The 13,430-nt window shown below is 31.8% G+C and overlaps 1 long non-coding RNA gene across 7 annotated transcripts; it reads left to right on the top strand.

Moving 5' to 3' along the window:
* The first annotated feature begins 7,792 nt into the window (after window positions 1-7,792).
* On the top strand, window positions 7,793-13,107 carry LOC107015897. Of its 7 annotated transcripts, none has more exons than XR_003578081.1 (7): window positions 7,794-8,011; window positions 8,278-8,413; window positions 8,543-8,579; window positions 9,908-10,101; window positions 10,224-10,302; window positions 11,569-11,622; window positions 12,110-12,303. It is a non-coding gene; the product is annotated as an uncharacterized LOC107015897 (long non-coding RNA). The 7 variants fall into 7 exon arrangements; XR_003578082.1 differs by having other exon boundaries at window positions 7,794-8,120; XR_001456390.2 differs by having other exon boundaries at window positions 7,793-8,413; window positions 8,543-9,240.
* The last annotated feature ends 323 nt before the right edge of the window (window positions 13,108-13,430 follow it).

The raw sequence follows: 13,430 nt of genomic DNA, 5'->3' as shown, positions 1-13,430 counted from the left end.
CAGACACTGAATTTCATGTTTATCTCACATGATCTATTTCGATTAAATGCTTAAGAAAGTATTCGGTTCACTTTAGCCATGAACCACCTCTTTTCGGTGTGGGGAAGACATTGTACTTTGTTTCACTTTAGCCGGTGAACCACCCCTTTTTGGTGTGGGGCAGACACTGGATTTCATATTTAGATCACATGATATAGGTTCACATTGATCGGTGAACCACCCCTTTTCGGTGTGGGGCAGAGACTTGATTTCATGTTAGCTCGCATGATCTTAATGCTAAAGATTTCTTAAAGAAATTAAGAAAGAAAGAAGAAGAAATGTAATTTAAAGTGAGCGAAGAAAGCAAGAGCTTAAGTATGTCAAATCATCTTTGGTTGATAAGAATGAAGTTTTAACAAGTTATTGGCTTGTGCCAAATCAAGATATATGCTCCAATATCTTTACATTATGCAAATGATCAAATAATGGGCATAGCCAAATAAAAATTGGCTTATAATGACTTCTTATATTATGCCAATAAAGGGTAGTAAAACATAATGACTAATTAATGCCCCATAATCTTCATAATATGAAAATGATGAAATAAGTTGCCTAGCCAATAAAGATTGACATATAAAGACTTCATGCCCAATTTAACAAGAATGGAAAGAATAACTTGTAGTAAGGGTTGCCAAATCATTTCCCTAATCTTTTGGATTACTTGCCTGATTTATTGTAGGTATAGGACTATAGTGAATCATTGAACTTGTATGTAAGACGTAGTATTAAGTATATCATTGAACTACACAACAACAAGAAAAAAAAGACTGAAAAATAAACTAAGTTCTACGGAAGAGCTCCCGGGTTTGGGAGGAGCAAATTTATAATTTTTCATTTGAGGTGTTCTAAAATTATGTATATGATTCCAAGGTCTTATATTCATATAGGAAATGAGTTGTTTTTTTTTGAATGCATTAAAATATGTCATATTCATACCATGATTCACAAATAACGAATTAAGAAAGTCTAGTGACTTCACTTTTCAAAAATGACATGCTGTTGTAGGAAGAACTTTCCTTGATCATGCATAGTCCTTACGTGTATATGTGCATACACCCATACTTAGTACAAGTGTGTACTAACCCTATACTATTACTATTTTTATAGGCACAGGTCAGAGAGCAGATTGAAGACTCATTGAAGCGGTTTGGATTAGCCATCTCCAGACTTTGGTAGGTCCTCTTTAATTCGAGGATGCTACATCTATCATTCTAGCTTAAAACTTTAGACATAGCTAGTGGATGTTGTCCTTAGCGTTTCATTTCAGACATTTTATTCAAAGCTTTGTATTAAGTCCTTTTGGCAAACTATTACGATATATATTGATTCTTTCATTTGAATTGTTTGATTGATTATAGATGGTTGTTTAGTTTGATCTTATTAGAATATTATTCTATATAGGAATAATATGAAGTCTATGTACACTTCATTAAGTATTAAATAGTTTTAAATTTTCCGTAAATTTAACTATATGATTGTGATGAAAGCTAAGAAGAGGCTTGTCTCAGGCCTCTGAGAGGTTAACGACGCGGGTTGCGTTCGAATTCCAAAATCCGGGTGTGACAGTTTTCATGTTTCACTGCTCTAAAGGGCATTTTCATCTTTTCAATTCCCTATTATAACTAAGTGTCTTCCTCTTGCTTTTACAATTTATAGATCACATGTATTCATTATTTTAAACTTCATCGTTCTTTGCAATCATAATTCTGCTCCTTTCTTCAGCATTTTATCCGGGTAAGGTCTCTTTCATGTCTTCATGCTTCACTGCCCCAAAGGGTATTTTTTTATTTACAGTTTCCTATTACTACTACTTGTCTTTCTCTTGTATTTTCAATTTACACATTACTTGTCTACATCAGTTTATACTTCACCGTTCTTTGCACATCACATTTCTTCTCTCTTCTTCAGGATTCTATCCAAGGAAGGGCTCTTCCACGTTTTTATGCTTTATTGCTCTAGAGGGTATTTCGTCTTTTCAGTTTCCTATTATAACTAGTTGTCTTACTCTTGTGTTTGAATTTACACATCACTTGTCTTCATCAATTTATGCTCCATTGTTCTTGTACATCACAATTATTCTCCTTTCTTCAATATTATATCCATGTAAGGGCTCTTCCATGTTTTCATGCTTCCCTGCTCTAAAGAGTATTTTCGTCTTGACAATTCCCTAATATTATGATGTTTCTTATTCCTATGTTTTCAATTTTGCCTTCATCAGTTTATACTCCATTGTTCTTTGCACATCACAATTCTTCTCGTTTCTTCAACATTCTATCCAGGTAAAGGTTTTTCCATGTTTTCATTCACCTTTTTTGTATTATCTTTGATATCCTGAAAATTGAAGTTCAAAAATCTCTCGATTTTATCTTTCTTTGACCAAATTTGATCCGGGTCATGTGTCAATATTTGCTTCTTTTTCAATTTGGGTTTATTTTTGATGGTTCATATTTCCTTGTGCTTTGAAAGTCCCAATAATTTTAATCGTTGCAATTTAAATTTTGATTGGGTGATTATGTTTTCCGTGTTCTATTTTGGATTACCAGAAACTACATCCTTGGTTATTCCTATTTTAGATTTTTGTTGAGTTTTTCTCACTTAAAGTAATTAATGTGGTCTTTTCCTGTTGGAATTAACTTTGTGGGTTTCTTTATTTTAGTTAATTTTTTTAATTTTATATACTGGTTTTCCATCCGAATCAATTTTTTGGACTGTTGTGGGTTTAGCCTGGAGTTTCTTCACCTTATTGAATTGTCGTTTTGAAATTGTTTTCACTTGTATGAAGTTAAGGATTAGTAATAAGAGTAATTGACCTATTGATCTATCAGTAAATCTAGGATAAGTCTTCTAACCTCTATAATTTAAATTATCCTAATATTTGAGTAAAATTCATTTTACCAGTTGGAGAACCAATAGAAAAATTACAGTGAGAGATATGCACATCACGAGTTTGAACTATGTCCTTGATCCAAAGTCGGGAAAAGTATTTAAGTGGGATAAGTAGGATCATAGAAGGGAGTTTGAACTCTATCCTTGACCCAATATCCGGAAAAGTATTTAAGTGAAATGTGATTACAGAACTTGATATTATAGAAAACTTTCTCATACTTTGATTCCCATGAATATGCACATATAAAGCCCATCATTAACTTTGATCTTAGGTGCAAGATTGTAGTACATGACCCCTAAGGCAAATTGTCTTTTTGGAATACCATTTGAAATACTTAGCAACTCACACTTTTAAACATGCAAGTTTAATTTTTTTTTTTAATGTAAGTTGAAGTACTTGAATACAAGTAAGTTTATTATGAGTTGAAAAAAGTATTCGAGTGGAATCATAACGGAGGGGCATATCAATACTCTCGAGTTTTTCCTAATAAGGAGTATGATGGTGCAACTAACACTACATGAGATGAGCTATTATGTGATGTTAATAATATCTATCAGAAATTGATTGGAAAGTTACTATATTACATATCAGATATGGACCTAGTAAGTGAGTTTCGGGTGCTTGAGCACCCATTGACTCCGATTTTTTTTGTATACATACATATATATAGAAAATATAATAATCCGTGATTAAAAATTAAATGAGCACCCATAGTATGAAAGCAGTCATGGGCGCGTTGGTTTACACTTGGAAACAAGAGGCCCTCAAAGCACACTGGCAGGGTTTGAATCCCACCCGCCCCATTCTTTTTTCTTTTCTTTTTGCCGCGAATTTTGCACCCTTTTTTTCTTTTCTTTTTTATTTTTTTTCTTTTTCTATCCAATTAAGGGCTTCTTTTTTTAACCATTTTTTCTTTTCTTTTCTTACACTTTTTCCTTTTTTGCTTTTTGCAGCGAATTTTGCACACTTTTTTTCTTTTCTTTTTTATTTTTTTTCTTTTTCTATCTAATTAAGGGCTTTTTTTTAATCTTTTTTTTCTTTTTTTTCCTTACACTTTTTTTTCCTAATTAAGGGCTTTTTTTTAAAAAGAGTTTCAGTTAGTATAGTTTATACTATGTAATTGCTAAAAGGTTTATGTTAAAGGAAGTGAGCACCCACAACCTTTAAATCCTGGATCCGCCACTATTACATACTGAGTATTTGATTTTTACACCACCGGATATGCTTCCATTGAGAAAAAAAGATGGTTCATTTTTTCTATGTTTTTGAAAAATATGAGCTTACACATCCATGTTGATCATATAAATGTGTTTAATAAAATTATATACTTCTGTTTCACCTTCCTCTTCTATAGAAACAAAAAATGTTTCTATTTACTACATTAGTTTGCACTTGAATCGACTTCTTAGCAAGAGTGAAGTTGTACACAATTAGGTTCTTCGATATAGACCACTTCATTTTAGAATGTCTTGTCATCTTAGCAAGTATCTACTTGAGATTTTTTTTTAGCGTTGGAAAACCCAAATGAAAGAGATATACAAAGTCAGGATTCAATTGTTTATTATGTAAAAAGATAAGTTTCAAAAACACACTTAAACTATATCCTTTTTTGAATTTCATATCGAAACAATTGGGAGTGTGAGTGTCATACTTGAACTATTATTTTTTTAGTTTGAGAAACACAACCCTCTCTTTATACCAAATGAAGAGAGTGGTATAAAAGAGAGAGGTTTGCTTTTCAAACTAAAAAATGATAGTTTAGATATAAAACTTATAAAAAAAGGAATAATAGTTTAGTTGTGTTTTTGACACTTATCTCTTCTGTAAAAGGAAAGTTATCACCTGTTAGCTAATTTGTTGTTGCATAATTTAATTTCTCATAAAATTGAGAGGAAACTTAAAAAGCTTATACTAGTTGTATCACATCTCTACGTTGTATGTGTGCCAAATTCATAAATATAAGATATAACATAATTATTAGGGATTGAATCTTATCGATATATTTAATCATCTTTTATTAAATTTATTAGGGATAATGCACAAGTATTTCCTCAATCTATGCCCGAAATCTCAGAGACACACTTATACTATACCAATGTCTTATTACCCCCCTGAACTTAATTTATTAATAATTTTCTACCCCTTTTCGGCCTACGTGTCACTATCTTGTGGGCCCAACAATGGTTTACTTTTTTTCAAACTAGTGCCACGTAGGCCGAAAAGGGGTAGAAAGTTTCTTATAAAATAAGTTCAGAGGAATAATAGAACCTTAGTATAGTATAAGTGTGTCTCTGAAATTTCGGGCATAGATTAAGGGGGTACTTGTACATTTTCCCAATTTAATAACATGTTGACCTTTTGGTTTGACATTTTTGATAAACAAAAATAGTACAAAATATACTACAAAAAATGTTGAGCCCGTGCTCGGGCAACTCCTACCTAGTGTTAATTAGATCTACCATATTTAATTATACACCAAACTACAATTCATTGTCGTCTCCAACTATCAAATTATTGTCATTAATCTCCAACTATCAAATTATTGTCAGGAATAACCCAATCAAAAATAAAATGCATACATATCTAATTGTATATACCTATACATTTATGCACAAAAAATAAGTTTTGGGGTATCTTTGTGAAGATTAATTTTATCTTTCATCACTTTGATATATAAATTTTTGGAGAGCAAAATTGTGTTTTCCAAAAAGATTGTAGAAATTCTAGGAGTAGGGCTAGCATAAATTCTAATGTTTTCAAATTATCATAAACAACAGTTAGTATGGTTGATTCTCGCTTTCTTGGGCCAAAACTCTTTCAAAGTTCAGAAATTGATACGCTAACTCACATTCTTTCATTTATTTCTATCATTGAATCTCTCTTATTTATAGAACAAAAAACCCTAGTAATTCCCTCCCGATGCGAGCCCTAATTGAAACCTGACCAAGTTTATCTTCTCTTGATGAATTTTTCATTGTGAGGCCAACTGACATGCCTAGCTAGATGAGTCTTTCAAGATATTTTCCTGATTATCCATATTGTAGTTTTTCATGTCCTTAACTCTTTTGGAGAATTTTATCTACTTGCAATATGATCAGTACATCACGAGTCTTTTAAAATTGGTAAGGTTGGATATTTCAGGATATGTGTAGTTGTATTGTAAGACTATTGTGAAAAGGAAAAAACTTAGGCAAGAGAGCATGAGAAAAATACATTATCAATCACAAGGATATCTTGAAAAGCTCACTTAGGCATGTCAATAGGCCTCAAATAACAAGTCGATCATGAAAAGGCCAACTTGATCAGAACCCAAGGCTCACATCAAGAGCGAGTCACTAGGGTTCTTTTTGAACTATAAATAAGAGATAGACAAGAGATAGAAACATATGATTTTTTTTTTAAAGTTAGCGCATCAAATTTTCAAGTTTGAAAGAGGTTTGGCTCAAGAAGACAGTAACCAACTCTAATGATTGAGGTATTATGTTTTTGATAATCTTGAGTAACTATAATTCATTATGCTTGTCCTAATTGTAGAATTTCTACAATTTCTTATAATTCATAATTCTCCAAAAAATGTATCAAAGTGGGGTTAGAACTGAGCTTCAAAAAAGTATTTTAACACCCGTAACGTATTTATTGTGTATGAATGTATATAATTAGATATGGATGAATTTTATTTATGATTAGGTTGAGATTCTGAAAAACATAAGGTGATGGTTATTAATGATGATAATTAGATGGTTGAAGAGAATAACGAATAGTAATTTGAGGTTTCAAATGAGTCTTGTAGACTCTAATTAATATTTTAAGTTGTAAAATTATGCAACTGATATGACTGGATCAAGACTTTACCTTATTAATATTTATATATGTGCATCTTAATAGTCTAGGTAAGTACCTAATTATTGACAATCAGGAACATACATATTCACCTACGTAAATGTTTTAAAAAATAGTTATTACAAATATATAAATTAGATTTGAAGATTTCATCGAAGTATTTACTCTTTAATTTGAAATTGATGATATTACTTGAATAAGACATACAAAGTTGTCAAGTATGTGTTCAAAAATAAATTAAAAATCAGAAATCTATTTCCAACATAATTAAGATAGATCTTTGAAAAATTAATTTAATATTTAATGGTTAATGTTCAAATTAAAAACGCATAAAAAATTTATGTGGGTCTTAATAGGTTAGATAGGTAAATTGACACTTATGTTTATTATAATAACTCTTTAAAAAAATCTAAGAAACATTATCTCATAAATGTAATATATTTTTGTAATAACTGTTTTAAACATTTATCTAAGTGGATACGTTTGTCATAATTATCCTTGAAATACCAAGTAAGTACCTAAATGACCTGAGTTATCAGTTATGACAAATTAACACATTCACCTAGACAAATATATTTAAAAAACTATTATTAATATGAATATATAAATTAGATTTGAAGAATTCATGAAATTATTAAATATTAAATATTAATTCTGTTATAAAATTACTGAATTAATATTAATTCTGTTATAAAATTACTGAATTGTGGATGTTTTTTTCATAAAAAACATAATGAAATGAACCTATTTAATGTAAGACTTAATGTTGTGCTAATGTACACTATAAAAAAATATTTTAATCATGGGATTTTTAAAGCGGAGGTTAATTATAACCCCCACAAATTACTCTAACGACGGACATTTGATAACTCACGAAAAATAAAATTACATAATTAAATTTAAAATCCCCCAAAAAATTTAATTAAATAGCGGAACTTATTTCAAAATATAAATATATATTTTTAATTCATGAAATACAAAACACTCACAATAGATAATTTAATAAATAACTATTTTTAACTTAACTACGAAATACAAAAAAAACACAGCTTTTGGAAACTTCCAAATTACTCTCTCACTGTCACACTTTTCTCACCGCCACACTTCTCTACAACAGCACTTCTCCACCGTCTACGACGCACTTCTCCGCCGTCTACGTCGGCACTTCTCTACAACGGCACGTCTCCTCACAACTCTGTAAACTTCAGCTACTGACCAAATTCAAAATTTTATAGGTGTTCTAAGGTAATGTTTTCCACTTCTCACCTCTTTGAATAATGAATCTACCTCACATTTTTAGATTTTCTCATATGAATCTTCATAAATTGTACAAATTATTGGTTGTATTTACTAGGTAAGTTTATTTTTTGTCTGTTTGTATTGATGCATGGAGGTAGAAGTAGGTTAATTTTGTTATATTCTTCATGGATGAAAATTCAAAATATCAAATTTGGTCATGTATTTTGTGGTAGAATTAGGTTTATTTTGTTATAATTTTGGTGATTCTACAGATTCTTCGAGACATTCTGTGTCTACAGATTTTTTGGAGCCACTTTGTCTGAAATGGTGTCGCTAACAAGTGCCTTGTTTCTTCTTAAAATTTGGAGTTGTCGTCTCCGTGAATCCTTTTGTTTATGCTGGAGTAAGGTCTGTATAATTTCCCCCTTTGTTTGTTAATTAATTCTTCTTTAGCTGTTAAATGTGCCCTCAATCTTCACTTATCTCTCTATACTTGTATTAATACATTATATTCTTATTTGGAACTGAAATTAACAGGAGAGCTTCTAGATCTTCGGGGATAAAAAAAGTTGAGGTACTCTTTCATTTGCTTAGATCACTATAATTTCTCAGTGGTTAGGCCCCTATGGAAATAGTTGAAGCCTCAAGTTCGCCTGATGCTTATGCTTAAAATCAACTATAATAGTACTAAATAGAGATAAATAGACATTTACTCTCAGTGGACGTTCTTAGTGTTGGTGATGATATTTTCTTCAGAACAATACTAGGATTGCACAAGTACAGTTGCATACATTTCAAACAGAGAATGTTTGGCAAGTGCTAGAATGAACTTCTAATTTTAATTGAATTTATGCTTATATAAAAAATCAAATTGATGAATAAAATCAATTCTTAACTGAAAATTTCGTTGATGATTCGATTCGGGGGGAAAGGCTCGGATATCTTCTGAACCTAGAAACACAATTATAGTTGCCAAACTATGACAGTTCCGAGGAGAGAATCAGGAGACTTGGATAGTTCAAGCTATACATTATTTCGATTTCTATAAAATTGAGGAAGATCAAAAGCTTAATGTGGTGTCGCTCTACCTTAATGGTGAAGCATTACAATGGTACCCGTGGTTATTTAGGAATAATCAATTAAGTGATTGGTTGCATTTTGCTGATAAGATGAAAATTCGATTTAAACAGAAATGATATGAGTCTGCGACAGAGTGAAGCGCCAATCTCGAACAGGTAACCTACGTGACTGAGTACCAAAATCGTTGTGAGGATATTTTGTCGAGCTTTGGTGAGTCCGATGTACTCTTCCCAGGCCACACATATGTTCATCCATGGTGAAGCAACATAACCAACTCTCTTATACCATAATATCATGAGCAATCATAATGCAAAAGCAATACAAATGTGTGTAAGGTGTGTGATTAGTTGTCCGATAGGTACAAAGATTCATATTCTCTCTCAGTCTTGCTANAGATTCATATTCTCTCTCAGTCTCGCTATGTTCAGCAAGCTTATTGAACTTTCCATTCCAGATGGGTATGTCGAGTCAAGTACACGGTGTGCTATTATATTTGTATCTTTTACAATATCAGTAATGTAGCAAGTTTCTGCAACAGGTAAAATAAATGTATATTTGCAACAATCAATGGAGTAATAGTCAACACTTATTTGTACAATGAATGTTGTTTTTACTACTGGGAGATTTTTATTTTTTCTTACTAGTTGGACTACCTGTGAAGCTACTAACTTAGTACATTGATACTCAAAGAGGTAATACCTTGTTAATGGTGAACAAATTCACCTGCAATCATTAGAAAAATAGAAATATGACTCATTTCACGTCTTGATCCAAATTATCTTGACCAAAGATCATAGTTTCATCTACTTTTATGGTTAGCAGATATGCCGAAGCTGAAGCATTACGATAACTTACGCAACTCATATACTCATCATCTAGTTCACAAGGTTTGGCACATTCTTCATCAAGAAATGAATCATTTGACGTCATCAACTCCGCGATATGCGTTGACATCGGTATATTGACAGTTGATTTCGCTGCTAAAGAATGAAAATGATATTGTGTACTAACTCAAGGTCAGTTTATAGAAAATTAGGTACATGTAAGTTAAAATTTTTGCTCGTGTAGTTTTCCTTACTTTGTGTAGAATATTTATTTTTTGTGTAGTCGCCAGTTGATTTTCGTATGTGTTTTATAGGCAGATGCGCGGCTAGCTGCTTAAACTTTGTTTGTTTAGGTAAAATTTGACAAATACGACAACTACAAGTATTGTCAAGGTAATTTTACTCTTTTTTAGCATTGCTATTTGATAGGATTAACATGTTCTGCCAAACTCACTGCTTTAGTCACTCGTGTTGGTTTCTTTGTCCCTCGTCGGGCGGCAAAAAAGATTGTTTCCCCCCCTTGATAAAGCCTTCTTTAAGCTAGTAAAGATAATGTAGTCTTCAGAGGCTAGAGGGGATAATTAGAAGTTTAGATGTTGCGTATCTTTTACCTTCTATTCCGTGCTTCATATATGTATTTGATTCCCAAAGATTTGTACAATCTTTGTGAGCAATATCGGAAGAAGCTTATTATTTTCTAGTTGAAGGTGTGCCCCTACTGCTCCTCAAATTTGTTCAGCTTGTTTATTTGTGGGTGCAATGCAGTATTTTTCATATGCTTGTTTATTTGTGGGTGCACTTTATTTCTAAGACCTTGTAAGTTTCTAGAAATTATTAACAGCAACCAGTCACCTGGCGCCTATTCAGCAGGACTTGGATTTGCATTCTTTAGTATCAACTATTTTTACGAGTAAAGAATATGAATAACATATCAGCTCATAGTTGCATAAGAAGGCCTGTGCTTTCAAAATTGTCGCCTGTTTCTTCTTCGTCTTAAATCCTATTGTGACAGAATTATTCAACCTTGTGGAAGAATTAACATCCATAGTCACTTTTGAATCTTCACTTGCAACAGTAGTTGGCTGTGTTTTTCTTGGAACAAACTCAAGTGCATGTGCATTCATGATTTTCGGATAATCATAACTGCTTATTTCAGCAGCAGGATTTTGGTTCTTTACATATCTGTTTTTCATGCAAGCATGACTTGTCCTGTGGTACTTACAATCCTTTGTCGTGATCATATTGTTCCTAACTATTGATATGTTACTCCAACGGGATTTATTTAGTGCAATGAGATACATGTACTTTGCAGTGTTGTTCATTGGAGTTACAAATAACACTGTTGTCCAACCAGTTGTTTCCGTTGAAAGATTGAGTATATTGTGCTGTCGTTTTGAAATGATTTGAAATCCTTGCTCGATTAAATGATTTTAACTCTTTTTCTGTTGTTGTAAGTCTTTAATATGCAAATTCTCTGTCCAAGTGTTAACATAGAAAGGAAAGACGTCATTTCTACTAGTATCTTTGTCTATAAATCAAAATTGTGAGTGTTTATATAGCCGACTCCAACTTATTTGGGATTGAGGCATAGTTGTTGTCGTTTAATGCTTACAACCTTAGTATGCTAATATTACGGATGTTTTGTTTTGTGACTTGCAGTGGGCTAACAACCTTTATCAAGGAGTTATGCTTTCATTACCCGTGCCTCTAAAGGTAATTCGTCCTCATTTCTAATCTAGATATACTGTTTCCGTTCAAGCATTTCAGTCAGTAGGAAATTCATATCATTGAACATCGGATTATATACAACCTCGTAAACATTATAACCAATCAACTTATAGTCAAAATATAAAAAAGTAAACATTAATTGTCTCTTATAAGAAAAATAGCACTGTAGTTCCTAGTCTGTCTCTTTTCTACTGACAAGAAACCTGAGATTCTTTGTTCATGTTTTAACTATTGCTAATATTTGTTCAAATCAGTTTGATAGTGTCTTGTTTAGTAGTATAGCATGTTGTCTTTTTAAAATGGTTTAGAATCATTGCTTGTGTGAAAGGTTTAATCCTTTTCTATTGTTTTAAGTTTGTTGTTGTGTAGTATATGATAATTAATGGAAATTATTATAAACTTTGGGTTTTACTACATTCAGCCATGATTTTGAGTTTGGATAAAGTCACTTATTATGTATTCTCCTTTGCAGCCAGCTGATGTTAGTGACAATAATTGTAGTGAAACTAGTTGAAGTTCCATAAACCGATCCTATCTTGAGTTTGGGTGCTATTGATTTGAAGTTTAAGCAAGTTTTGTAGTGATTTGAAGTTAAAGCAAATTTTTATAGTGATATGAAGTTTCTTGTAATCGTAATGGTTGAAACAAATGATATGTTTTTGTTCACACTTGCAGTGGGCTAACAACCTTTATCAAGGAGTTATGCTTCCATTACCCGTGCCTCTAAAGGTGATTCGTCCTCATTTCTAATCTAGATATACTGTTTCCGTTCAAGCATTTCAGTCAGTAGGAAATTCATATCATTGAACATCGAATTATATACAACCTCGTAAACATTATAACCAATCAACTTATAGTCAAAATATAAAGAAGTAAATATTAATTGTCTCTTATAAGAAAAATAGCACTGTAGTTCCTAGTCTGTCTCTTTTCTACTGACAAGAAACCTGAGATTCTTTGTTCATGTTTTAACTATTGCTAATATTTGTTCAAATCAGTTTGATAGTGTCTTGTTCAGTAGAATAGTATGTTGTCTTTTTAAAATGGTTTAGAATCATTGCTTGTGTAAATGGTTTAATCCTTTTCTATTGTTTTAAGTTTGTTGTTGTGTAGTATATGATAATTAATGGAAATTATAATAAACTTTGGGTTTTACTACATTCAGCCATGATTTTGAGTTTGGATAGTCACTTATTATGTATTCTCCTTTGCAGCCAGCTGATGTTAGTGACAATAATTGTAGTGAAACTAGTTGAAGTTCCATAAACCGATCCTATCTTGAGTTTGGGTGATATTGATTTGAAGTTTAAGCAAGTTTTGTAGTGATTTGAAGTTAAAGCAAATTTTTTTAGTGATATGAAGTTTCTTGTAATCGTAATGGTTGAAACAAATGATATGTTTTTGTTCACTTCATGATATACTTTTGTGTTGAATATTGTATTATTTCTTAATACTGATGTCCTTTGATAATACTGCACATGTTAGTTAATTAATTTATTATTAGTATCTAAAATTGAATATTCCTGGCAAATGCTACAAAAAGTTATATTTCATAAATCGCAGCGGTCCAAGCTCCTATTAATTTTAATGTAAAAATCATTAATTGCGGGGGGTTTTGACTCCCCTGAGTTCACAAATCGTTGGGGTTTCGACTCCTAGTTTAAAATGCGATTAGGGTTCAAAACCCCCGCTAGTTATCCCCTGCTAATGGTACCAGGAGTTGCCAAGAAACTTCCGCGACTTAATTATGACACTCAAATTGGAGGAGTTTATTCAACCCCCGTAACACTAAA

The sequence above is a fragment of the Solanum pennellii genome, chromosome 4, assembly GCF_001406875.1.
Source record: "Solanum pennellii chromosome 4, SPENNV200".
Lineage (NCBI taxonomy): Eukaryota > Viridiplantae > Streptophyta > Magnoliopsida > Solanales > Solanaceae > Solanum > Solanum pennellii.
This window is presented reverse-complemented; position numbering and strand designations above follow the sequence as displayed.